A 13,546-nucleotide genomic window follows, 5' to 3' on the forward strand; every position below is an offset into this window, starting at 1 on the left:
CCCACATGACTTTATGTTTTTTCGTCCAGCCAGCCACATCCTTCAGGCTGCTTTTCACCTACAATCAGAGGGACAGTTTCTTTCAGCACAGACAGACATAGCTCAACTCTACAGGTAGCAGCTGACATGACTATTAGTCTTTCTTCTGGTACTTGCAGGTGTCAGACTCGCTGGTGCTCACTTGTCAGAGCTGCTCTGTGTGCTGTCTGAGGTGATTCATCTTCTTGCCAGCATCATTAACTTCCTTGTGAAAGGACTGGTAAAAGGAGACTCAAAGCAGGGCTCCAAAGAGTTTGTGTGACTTGTCAGGAGCTGCTTTCCCTCCTTTGTAATCAGATCGAAACTTCTCTTCCCCTCCGTGTACTTTTGTTGCCATTAATTGTTGTCCTCAGTCTTCCCTGTCTTCAGATTGGAAGACAGTGTCCCTGAAAATGCAATATTTAGTTAATTGTTTAAAATGTTTCATGAATGAATTAATCTCAACCAGACACCATTCAATAAAAGAACAAATGTTGCAATTATGATTTCAGAGTTAAGAAACCTGCTGAAAATTACAAAGAGGAACCGCGGTCTTTATCATTAATGCCGCCACATTTATCATCAGTAAAAAACAAATAAACGGACAATAGCATAAAAAAAAACACCCTAGGCAGTATTCTGATTTGTAATTTCCCCATTAAACTAATGACTTTCTGTCTTTCACCATTAATTGCTTCATTTCAGTTCTGCTGCCGATGTTTATTCTCCAATAACATATATTCGCTGATTGTTTGCTTTATTTAGGCTCCTAAATGAAACCACTTAATTAGCGATTGAAACGTAAAGACCTGTCAAATTAACCCCCGTTTCCACTACATTACATTTCTGCATTAAACCCTAAATGAATTCTCACCAGTAGCACAAGATAGCGGTATATAGGTCACACTTGAAACAAATGAAGAATCTGGGATTGATGAAGCTCTCAAAAAGATGTTCAAAGATGTCATCGTGTGCTCCCGTGTACGAGAGCAATGGCCCGCAGCAATGATGAAAGCATTCCTGCTTTATTAAATGTAGCATAACACTCAGGAGTTTAAGAGAATTACTGAACCTGAATCTGCTTTGAATTATGCTTGTATTAAGGTTGCAAATGCACATATTCCTTTCCTTGTTTTGTGTATCTAAAAAGTCTCTATCAAACTACTTTTTCTTGGAACACGAGCAAATGAGATGTGTTAGATCTCTGAGATTGTTTTCCCGGGGAGAAAATAAAATGGTGCTCACCCCCTGACCTTTTCCTCCAAAATGTACCTCTCTTTCAGCTGCTTGATAACAAGTTATTATCCAATATGGCAGCCTTTTGAGAGCTAAGTGGCAGAGGGTCTGTGCCGGGGTGTTATTAAGCTGGGTATGGACTCTTAAGGACTGTCCTTCAACCTCCGAGTGTTTTATTATGAAAGCACACAGCTTCATTTTCAGCTTGAGTCTGAAATCTCTCACTGTGCCACTTCTCACTCCACCTCTCTGAGTGGAGATATAGATCAGATTGATTTCATGAATGTATTACTGTCAGAAATATCTAAATATTTTGGCCATTATCGGTAGCACATTTCAATAAGGTACACAAAAAAGGGGGACGAGTGAATATAGGGATGAATCAGGAGCCACCTGATAATTTAACATTATTGGATAATTCATTAACATGTGTTTCATTTTAATTGAAGGTGCACAAAAAGAGTAATTAAATGACCAATTAATGAGTAATTAATTAGTTTACTTTGTAACTACTTAGTTGTTTCACTTTTTTTTACACAAAAAGATAACTAATAATTAAGTAACTGATAATTAATTAGTTTTCTTGAAAACTACTCCTTATGCATCACTTTACTTGAAGGTGAACAACAAAAGTAACTAATGATTAAGTACTCCGTAATTAATTAGTTTGCTTGGTAACTACTTAGTATTATGTTTAATGTTGTGTTTTTTGAAAGTAAACAAAAAGAGTAACTAATGATAAAATAATCAATAATTTACGAATCTACTAGTTAACGACTCAGTATTATGCGTGACTTTAAGTTGAAGGTGCACAAAAAGAGTAACTAATGAATTAATAATCATGACTCAGTGAGTTTGATTGGTAACTACTAAGTACTATGTTTAACTTTACTTGAGGGTGCACAGTAAGCATAACTAACCTTTAAGTAATTAAGAATTAATGAGTCGTCACTAGTTTGAGCCATTCAGTGGCTGGTTCATAGTTAATCAGGAACAACTCACAAAGAAAGTGGTCAGCATGGCAAATTACAGATATTTATCAAGTAATTATTACCTAATAGTCTAGTTCACTATATATCACCCGGTCTATTCTCTAGGAGCTCAGGAATTACTCAATAAAGATCAACTAATCATCAAGTCATTCCTCTCTCTTTCCATTACGTTTCTGTTTACCTCATTGTAAAGTGTGACTCCATTGTTGCAGATGACTCTATTTGTGTAATAAGAATTTAATATCACAAGAAAGTACATGCATTCTTTTGATCTAATGTAACTACCAGCCGCTGAGGAACTAAATACATTCTGTTTTAATAGAGCTGTCACCGATAATAGCCATAAGTACATTTATTGTAAAACTATACACGCTACTACACAAGACTGTGAGGTTATTGCAGAGGAGGATGGCGAAGTACGGAGGAGGAAGAACCCTCCCAAGATGATTCTCGCTCCTTGTTCAATAATGCAGCTCTTAGAGGATACACGCCCATTTGTTTAGGATCATTGTTTGCTCTGTATATGTTGCAGACAATTGAGCCAGCCAACCTCCTCCCTGAATTTACAGTGTTCGTTAATAGGGTTATAGCAGGGGAGCAAAAAGAGAGAGAGGGAGAGAGAGGACTGCTAATAGGAAAAACACTGAATACAGGGGGAGTTTCATCTCTTGTGTCTCCACTTGATTAGTTTAACAGCTCCTTTGATCTTTTGCTGTGATTGAAGTGTTTAAGTGGAACATGGGGGGCAACGGCAGAGCCAGAGAGCAGGCGCCGAGTAATGTGCCACCACATGCCTATGAGGCACAACACCTTAATGTCAGGGGGAAATTAAAACACTTTTCCATTACCAAGGCTCTTGAATCTTAATTCATTTGTCCACACACAATACAAAGTAGGTGACAAGGTCAGTAAATACTCATTGAATAAGACGTGAATGTTGACCTTTGAGAGCAGGCAGAAATGAGAATAATTTCAAAATATATACATATGAGACGGAGAGTTCACACATTTCAGGTTTGGAAGTGAATAACGCCTTCGCAGCGAGGGGGTCAGTTTCCATTGACTAAAGCTAAGCGCAAATTTGCACGTTCATATCTTCAAATGGCAAAATATCTTACCATCGATTTCAGAGATCCCGATGATGTCAACTCCAAACAGGACACTTGTTTTGATCTGGCTGCTCTCAGCCAAAGGAAACCAGACTGAGCCCCAAGTACTACGTAATGCTTTTGGCTTGAGAACCCTCAAAATGCTGTACTTGAAACATAGACTATTAGTAGGTTTTAGATGCCCATGCAGATCAAAATTATCCAGTGTCATATTTTCATACAGTATTGTTTTATGTCTTTTTCACTTTTGTATTATGAGAACTGACTACTCATCAAGCCCCACCCCCTGTCTTCCTGTTTCTACATCTTTGGAGTTTTCAGTTTTGGATTTCTTTCAATTCCAGACTGAAGTAAACAAAAGCAGGTTTATCATTTCTAGCGGGTGACCATCAACTTTATTAGTTGCTGCAAATCAGCTAATTAAGCACATTTTAGCACTATGTGTTACAGTATTATAGTATAATAAGGACAAAACTGTGTCTCAACATTTATATCTGTGAAATCACAGAGTATTTGTTGATGAGGGACTTCACACTTCAATGTCTGCAAGCATGGCACCACTCAATATGTTTGAGGCGACATCGGGACATCTCCATCTGTGTTTGTGGTGACAAAACCAGGCACTTTAAGCAATAACATGATCTTTTCCAAATCCTAACCGAAAAAAACAAAATGCCTAAACCTAACCAGACCATAAGCAAAGCGTTGTCACAACATAAAATAGAAAACTTAAAGTAAGGCTTACACATATCTGTGGTTTGCAGAGCTGTACACTGCCAACATTTATTCTGATTGGGTTAGTGTAAGAAACACTACTACACATATTCATGACCCAGAAATTCTCTCTGGAGCAAAAAATATATTTTTGGTGTTTAGCCAGGTGATCATATTTAATGTAGTTATCCAATGGTATGCTCCTTGGCCTTGGAGGTAATGCTGGGTTAGATGCTGTAGATAGTGAGCTTGTTAGCAGGGCCTGCTAACAGTCACGGCTTACATTAATACAGATGAACTCACATTAATAGTCTTTCATTTTTTAGGCACCAGTATCTCTACTATACCGCACCATGTTCACCATTTAGTAATACCATGCCTAGTTACAGTTGCTATGACTGGACACTTGAAGTTTATCTTACTGAGAGGAGAGTCCCTTCTCTGCTGCAGTCTCACAGTCTGAGTTGAAGCTGATAGGGTGTATTTTCCCTTAGAATTCTTGTAAGGGTTACTTTACAAGGCTTACCTCACTAAAATAAAAACAATCACGTTATTGCCTGCACATGTATCCACTGTCGGATCTAATAATGCCACTACATGTTTGTCTGCCAGCCGACCATCAGCCATCAACTCTTGGAAGCCCTGACACTGTCTGGAGCTTTGAGAGTCATAAGCTTGAGGTATCTTCGAGACACACTTCACAACACAAACAATTTGGTACCTGTAATGTTATGTCAATACCCCTGGACACAAGACAGATGTTGTTATTATTTTGTCATTTCAACATTTCGCACCAGTTGGAGAACCTCAGAGATCCTGCTGCCCTGCTCCAGAATGTCAACTAATGACTGGACAGTCGGAAAAGAGCAGCAAATTTGTTACCACTGACAGAAAGCAGTGATGGATTCAAGAGCCGGTGAACATCCACAATACAGGCGGCTGCAGACAGTCTTAAAGGTCTAGTGACACAGACGATGCACAAGGTGTTACTGCAGATATAAGTATGTGCCCAATACAAGGGAAAGGTAACAGAAAGAAGTCGCGTCTGAGTTCAGACGAAATCAAACCCAGTATAAGGGGAAAAGGTCTTTTCAGTGTTTTCTAATATTATGATAGTTCCCACATATGTTAACAGTTTACTTAAGGATAGATAGAAATAATAATAATAATTATTATTATTATTATTATTATTACTATTATTATTATTATTACAAATAGACCACAATTCAACGGAAGAGTTGTTGATTTTTAGTCACAGTGCTATTGAGGTTCTCTTTCCGTCAAGGATGTTGGAAAATGTGATAAAAAGCAAGTAAAAGTACCTTAATAGTGCTGTGACTCAAAATCTGCTTCAACAACAAGCGTGTCCGGATGTGTGCATCACAGTGTCCTCTGGAAACATTAAAAAAAACGAAAAAGTGTCTGGAAGTGACTGGAAACACTTCCGATGTGTTGCGGTCTATTTACGTTGCTTTTTCCTAATGTGTTGCGTTGTGGCCTTTGCAGCGCGTTTTCTAAATGCTGCACGTTTTGTCAAATTGATGAAGACGTTTTCTTAATTTGCTTGTGTTTTGTCTTTTTGCATGTGTTATATTAAATTGCAGTGCTGTGAGCTCTCAGGGCCACCGTAGTTTTTGGTTGAATTCACTACACTACTCACGTTGCTTTGGTTACGACTGTACCTACCTTACAGATCTTATGTAGGTGATGTTGCTTTACTACACTGATAAGTTTCAAAAAAACTCACTGGTGACTTTCGGTTTTACGGTGGTTCTTCGCTTGTTTAACCTAAACAACAATGCCTCACCTTGAGTCTGTGTGGTAGCTCGTTACACAACGTTGCCTGACTTCCTCCTTTGTTTTCATCAGAACCACTACAGCCACTTGATGTCACTACCTGTCAAGAAACATGACTTTTGTTTCTGATAACACTGTTCTATAGTGGGCACATCTTTACCTGAAAGCCCTTAAACACTGGCTATGAAAGATACACAGAATGTTTGATTTCTACTTCACATGGTCCCATCCGTATCCATCTCCATGTGCCGTGACATTGCAGTCACCTTGAAATAGATGTAGTGCATTGACAAGACTTTCTGTCCTCTTGACCTTATACAGTAAGAAGCATAATGACCGTCACACCTCTGAATTCCTATATAGTCCATACTGTGCTGCCTCTTGTTGAGTGTGTTGTCTGCGTTGGCACAAGCTTAAATCAGGAGAGATTATCCACAGATTCTTGTTAGAATTCCAATCACACCAATTACATTTGCTCCAAAGTGACTTTTCCCAGTCATCCGGCCAGGGATTTCTTTAGCCATCAATTAGAAACGTCGCTTCTAATCTGAGCCGGCTTCCCAGACACTGGTCATTTCCCATTAGAGTCATTTTCCCCAGGATCCCGTGGAGCGATAGACATCTCCGCGGCTCAATAGAGGAGACGTGGAGGAGACCATAATTAAAGAGGTGGCATTTAGTCTCAGTCAGGCCCTCTCAGAGATCTGAATCTGCAATTACCTTCCAGAAAATAGCATTGTCAGGACAGGACCCAAGTTAATAATGGCCCCCATCTCTGGGGCAGCGCACAGAATGCAATCATTTCCACTGAAGCCGCACTTTGATTGTTTATCGCGTTACCCAGGGTTATCAGCCACTCTACTGTAGCAAATGTACACAGAAGAAAATAATCCTGTGGGCCACTTGCTGGCTCATTCAAGTATTTTGCTGAGTGGTGACCGCACTCATAAAGGGTAACGTTAACACCCCACTCATAAAGGTTGTAATATCATGGAGAGGATTCACCAACCAGCCGTCACTAAGTCTCACTATCTATATACTCGTATCACACTCTCTTTCTTTCTCAGCCTATCTCTCACACACAGTTTCTATCTTGTTCACACATACTGCAAGTGCACAGACTCCCCTAAGCCTCTAGCAACCGGCGCCTGACTTTCCAGATACTTTATCAAGTGCATAAGGACCATTTGCACAGAAGGCAATTAAAAGCTTTAGTGGTTCCTGCAGGCAGAGGGGTAGTTTGGGGGCCCCAGTCGACACATGAGCCAGCACCTTATTGGAGAGGGCTGGCTTTGTGCAGCAAAATGGCTTCAGTAATTTATACCAAATAGACTGCAGGTAGGGTATGAGAGCCAAGAGGAACGCATCTGCATTAATCAATATGAAATTATCCTGGACGTAATTTGTGGAGGGCAGCCATGCACCTGCCTAGAAAATGTGATTGGGGGAAGCCTGCAGATAAATAAGTGACTAAACACTGCTGAAAGCCTGCTGGCTAGAACAGGAAACGAGATCCAAAATCAGATCCAGTCATCTGTCAAGTAATGAGATGACAGAGGAATGAAATGTAAAATCCTTTTGAAAAATATGATTCATGACATGCACAGGATGCTTCCGGCAAAAAAAAAAAAGTAAACCTTTATGTGAGCTCGACAAACAACGATCTATTCAAGGGAAACGCAAATTTTACAAAGTGAGACTTTTTAAGGTGCTGCTCCCCAGACAAATGCAAATGTATTGGGGGCTGATTGTCAAGGGCTGTAAGGAAATAAATCTATTAGCATGGTAAATTTGGCTGCCAGAGATAAGCGCGTCCTTAAAATGACCATATGCAAAAGAAGCGATAGTGAGGATGTCCAGCGGATTATCGCGTTTGCATATCTTCTAATCAATCCACTTGCGGCGTTTAAGTGTGAAGGCCAAGATCATTGAGTCGTGATTTGGAATCAGCCTTGTGTTTATGTGGATTTAGTTTTTGCCGTCCATGAGGTGTGGAAGTATTAGTTTTCTTTGTCCTAAGCACACACACTTTTTCTTCCTCCTTACACACTCCTTCACCGCGTGTTCCCAATGTCCCGAGTGTCAGTAAATAGAGGAGAAGCCGAGGACATTGTGGAGATGGTCTGGCCCGTCGTTGGCAGCTGGTGACCTTCCTGGTCTGTATGCTCCATGACTCTCTCCAGTCTCTTTTTTCAGGTTTCAGACAGCCCGGCTCTCTTTATCACCCGCCTCGATCAGCAATTGCTCACCGACAGTCTCTCAGTAATGCATCCATTCTGGGTATCTCTTTGGAGCACGGCTGTGTGCTTTGCAAATGAAATATACAAGGAGTGAATACAAGAGAGCAAGTGAGGCGGAGGGAGTACCGAGCATTTCAAGTACCATCCCTGAAGAGGAACATTTTAAAGCTTTAGGTGCAATATTTTTTTAAATGGCATTTCACCTTCATTGGGCGATTATAAGTAGACAGTAACAGGAAATATAAAGTAGGAGAGAGGACTCGAGGATGTCAGGTTCACATGCATTCTAGTCTGCTTGAACACCATGATGTCCCTGTTAAGAGGGATTGGGGCAGCAATTTTAAAAGTGTGGTGGTTCCAGAGGTGGGGCATCAACCCCCCAACCCAGTCTCCAAGCCACGTAATCAAATAATACCGGTGCTTTTCTACATTTTCTTCACCACCATAGGCAACTGATATTGAGTTCAAAATGTATATTGTTGAACCACACCATTCCCAAAAACACTAAGACTTTAATTATCTTTTTCTTATTTCTAAGATGATATCACTTTTAAAACCATATCAAATATCCAGTATCTAAGAATACAGTTTAAAGGTGGGTAGACTTCTTTTTTCTACGTAAATAATGTCAGCTACCATTAGTTTGCATACGGTTGCTTGGCACAACAACTAGGATAGCCTACTTTATTTAATGTTAAATGACTAATGTAAGCTGACGAAGTTGCACAATAACATCATCTATGCTGGTTAAACAGACGTTTCATACCTTTGAGTTGTTCTCAATGTCATCACGGCGGATGAATGACAAAATCCCCTGCTTCTCTGAATGCACACCTGGCTGTTAACTCTTGCATAGTCCGGGTGTAGACTGTTGATTTGAGCCTACCAATGGCTGACAACGCACATCTTAAGATGTAAGGTCAACTAATATAATTCAACAAATATGAATCTATGAAAAATATTAAAGCTATTAAGTCTTATAAAGGCCAAATAACAATATGGGACTCTGGATCCACAGACTGATATTAAACTGGATATTTTGGGAGCAGTGAGTTATCAGTATCAATCAAATGCCTGCATGCTTTGCTAACTGTACATGATGCCCAACTGATGAAGCCAAAAAAGTAATTTTTTTTCCCCTCACACTATCAGTGTGTTAGCATGTTCCATATCTCCATCTCAGCAGGAAATAAGAAGACCAATCTCTCAAAGCTAGCAACCTGCACATGCAAATGTTAAACCGCATCCAGTTCCCCTTGACACTAATTTGCAGGCGTACCATTGCTGCATTGTAGGCTTAGACGATCGCCCAAAGTAGATCGTGATTGGTTCGTGAAGGAATACAATAAATCCAGAGTGTTTTTTTTTTTTCTCCAATATCACAGAATTATAATGCAGCCAGTCCTGTTACTGACCGTTCCCTGACCCGGTGGATTGGCCAAATGGCTGTGATTTGCCAGATGGATGTTAAATCATCATTATTGAATCTATTTTCGTTTCATGAATGGCTACCTCAGGAAAAAGTGTGGGGTGATGGAGTCACGTTTGTGCAAAAGTGCAGGTCTGACAACATCCGCAATACCTGTGGGTGCAACGCATGTTCCTCTTACTTCCTGTTTTTCATGTGATGATACACCAGTCAGCCTGGTTATGAGTAAGGGAAAGAGACTGCAATTTCTTATTACACCTAAAAGGCATATCTTATTTTGGGGGGGAAAAAAAAGCGAACATAATTTTGGTTTAGAAATAAAAATCAAAGAAGCGATAAAAGACTATATATGTCCTAAACATTTGTGAGTGAGCTCTCTTATTAATTCAGACTATAACACTGAGTTTACAGAACAAGATCCACATTTACATACAGTGAAACAACAGGTTTTGTTAAATTTTACTATTTAAGTTCTTCACCGACTTAAAAGAGGTTTGCCAATTATGCAGAGTGAAAAACTGACAAAAAAAAAAACCACACACACATTTAGAGCCCTTCCTGTGATGCATGGTTCATATGAATAGTACCACAGGCTTAATTGGTTGATTTCCTCTCTTGGCAGACAAGGAAGTGTACCCCCAGGCACAGATAAAAGACTTCTAAACTCTCTTTTGTGGAGCGAGGAGATGAAAGGGCAGAGAAGACAGCAGCTTGTCAGGAAGGAGCCGGTCCCAGCAGCCAGTTAGTGTGCAGGTGTAGCAGACCAGAAGAACGGCAGGTTATCATCAGCTCCCCTGCTTGAGAAATGAGACACCTCGTCATCAAGTCATGATGTCTTCCTCTCTCCCTCTCTCCCTCAGCTCTCGCACCCAATCATCCTCACTTCTGACGTGACAGACGGCGCGTTGTTTGCAAATACGAGACGCTGACTGTACAACCAACGCTCAGATTCAACATCCTCGCTACGCAACTGTTACCGTGTTACAAAATATTTGAAAAATCAGTTTCCAATATCTTTTTCTTTTTTTTTTCCTTTGTCGTACCTATGTTTCTTCCAGGAAAGATAACTTGCAATGTGAATGTTAAATCTGTATTTTATATAGACACACATCTCATGGATAACTCTTTGGTTGTGTTTACTGATCTCAAAATCGTTTACAGTGCTTCAGGTGATCACAACAATGCTGCTCCTGTTCAAGTTTCATACCTTTGTCTTTATTATTTATGCTAAAATAATCACACATCACAACAAAGAGTGACAACGTAACAGTAGTACTAACACAGCCAGACGTGTCATCGTCCTAATACCGTGTGAACTGTACTACTGAAGCAAGTGCATAATATGAGAGAAACTGTAGATTTTGAATTCATCAATGTGTCTGATGTTTACTGTTGGACACCACAGATTATCTCGGTTGTGAGGAGTTTACAGATCCAATCTCAAACCTCCTGAGCTGTCACAGACTCATCGGAGCCGCCCCAATTCATATCAAACATGTTTACGATTTCAAAATCTGGATGATTACATCGGTTCTTTCAGAACCGGACCACAAGAACCAGTGAGAGAGGCGTCCCAGAGCAGCTGGTGGTGCTGCCACGCGGCGGTAAACATCCTAGCCCTCGAGGCTAACGTTAGCTAGCGAACTACTGTTTAAATCTCACCTCCAGTTCCCGTGCTGATCGCGTCTCCCCACTCCTCCAGACTCGTTTAACCTTCTGCTTTTCCTTTTTCACTGTAACGCGCTTCTACAGCAGGTCCATTTTCTTTATGTCTGTGATCACGCAAGGGTGATCATGTGCGAGCAAAGCTTCAGTCTGCAGAGCCCTGAAGGTGCACTGCTGCACAAGGCAGCACTGACTGTTTACAAATGTATGTTTCTGAAAATGTCACACAGTGCTGTCACAATATCATTTTAACTAGATGATCAACATGGCCAGAAATAATTTACGATAATGATATTATTGCAATACGCAGAGAAATTAAGGGGGAAAATGCTGTCAAATTCTCAGGGGCAAGGTACTCCCTGGACACGTCGCCAGCCAATCGCAGTGCCCTCACTGACAAGCAATGGGGGATTCAGTATCTTGCTCAAGGACACTTCAACATGCAGCTCTCAGCTGAGCCCCGAGCCGCGATTTGAACCAGCAAACTTCCAATCACTAGCCGACTACCCACTGAGCTACCATCGCCCCGCACTGTACCATTTACAGGACATTATCATGCACTTATCATTAACACAATATCAGTCATCGTCAGTACTGGTTACTCTTGACGCCCCTAGTGTCGCATGTCTAAATTGCACCAGATTCAAAGCTTTTTTGAGTTTTCAGCAACAAACTTGCCAATTGTGATGTAGATCTGATAAAACTCGCTATTAAAGAAAAATACACAAATTTCCCTTTAAATCCTTTAAAGTTACTTTAAAATAGTCAACAATGTGCTGTTCACTTCCAGCACTGTATTCCACTGTGGCTAACCAGATGTGATTGTATTTTGCTGTTTGATTAACACCAACACCCTAACAAGTGGACAAACGTTCAAGCGGCGCGGCACGAGATCAGCTTGTCAACGGCACCAATATTCACAGACAAATCATCACATTAGATATGTTCTCTCTAATCAAAGGCAGTATGGAAGAATGTGGTTGAAAACGTTTCATTTTAATTCTAATAACTGTAATACAGTATTTCAAGGATGCCATAGTTCATTTGATAATCAAGCCAGAATAAAAATGGCACATTTTGGTTAAATTAGCGTCTCATTTCCATACCGAGCGGCACTATTAATAACATGGAGCCAGTGTGCAATTTCTCTCAGTGCTCCGTGGGAAATGAGCTATGAAGAATAGCAATAATTGTCAATGGACATCTTGGCAACAGAGCATCTGCTTCATGCTACATAATCAGCCCTGTCAAAATCCTGAAAGGGCTCAACGATTGTTGGGAAGGAAAACATAGAAAGCACTTAATTAAGGAGAATGAAAATGGAGGGGGGAAAAAAAGTGCAGTTCAATCTTGTCTGGAGTTTCATTACACTCTCCCTCTTTCGCTCTCCTCGCAGTTAATTTTCTTTCAACACTGGTGTGATGCTCAGGTGTTATAATCCTGGAGATATTTGGCACATCATACATTTTGCGAACATGTGTTCTGAACTGTCACATTCTTTAAACAGGTCCAGTTTCCTCCCTGTTTCAGAATCAATCACAGGTTGTCATTAGGACACAAAATCTAATTTCACATGCAAAAACATTTTTTTTTTTTCTAGGTCATCCGCTTGTTTTATTTCACAAAGTATAATACAGCATAAAGAAACTCTGCTACTCCAGCTCACTGAACTCTGCTACTGAACAGCTCAGTTAGCTGAAATTTAGGCAAAATCTCTTTTCATTACAGGGACAGTCTCGCACATTAGACTGGGAAAAAAAGGTTTTAAAGCTTTTCAATGATTACATCTAAGTATAGGAGTCCCGGTCCAGTGCTCAGGCTCAATGGAGCTGCACATTTTAAATAGGGGCACTGAGAGTGGTTTTGTGTTGTGGACTTTCAATGATTTTAACAAAATCCAAACACAGACCTTCACTAGTGGCATGCAACAAGAATTTATTCATTTCTTATATGAAAAGGAACCCTGCGTCAGACAGTGTGTGTGAAGGCCAGGATTATCAGTGTAATTCAAAAAGGTGAATTTTCTGCATAACTGTAGTCAACCTCAATGTGACACTGTGTCACACATCCAACAGAGTATTAACTGTGATTAAAAGACTGTAAGCATGGTATTTTTTTTTTTTTAAAGAGAGATTTCACTGGTTCAAACTCATTATGCACGAAGTTATTCAGGAAATCTGTCGATAGATTATGAGCACTTCAACACTTGACTGGCAGCCAATGTGCGAAAATTGACAACACTGTAAACACAGAAATGCTGCATGAATTCAACTTCTGTTGCACACTTAAGACTACCCCAGTTTCATAAAGATAATAGTGGAGTCCAGGCTTCCCTGAGGCAATGAA

The 13,546-nt window shown here is 40.2% G+C and overlaps 1 long non-coding RNA gene across 1 annotated transcript in view; it reads right to left on the minus strand.

Annotated features, from left to right (window-relative positions):
• LOC119026052 overlaps nt 1-13,546 on the minus strand; it is a 19,617-nt gene continuing 6,071 nt past the window's right edge. The window contains exon 3 of the long non-coding RNA XR_005076998.1: nt 1-425. This is a non-coding gene — a long non-coding RNA (uncharacterized LOC119026052). The remainder of the gene's footprint in view (nt 426-13,546) is intronic.

Source organism: Acanthopagrus latus, chromosome 9, assembly GCF_904848185.1.
Source record: "Acanthopagrus latus isolate v.2019 chromosome 9, fAcaLat1.1, whole genome shotgun sequence".
In the NCBI taxonomy this organism is placed as follows: domain Eukaryota; kingdom Metazoa; phylum Chordata; class Actinopteri; order Spariformes; family Sparidae; genus Acanthopagrus; species Acanthopagrus latus.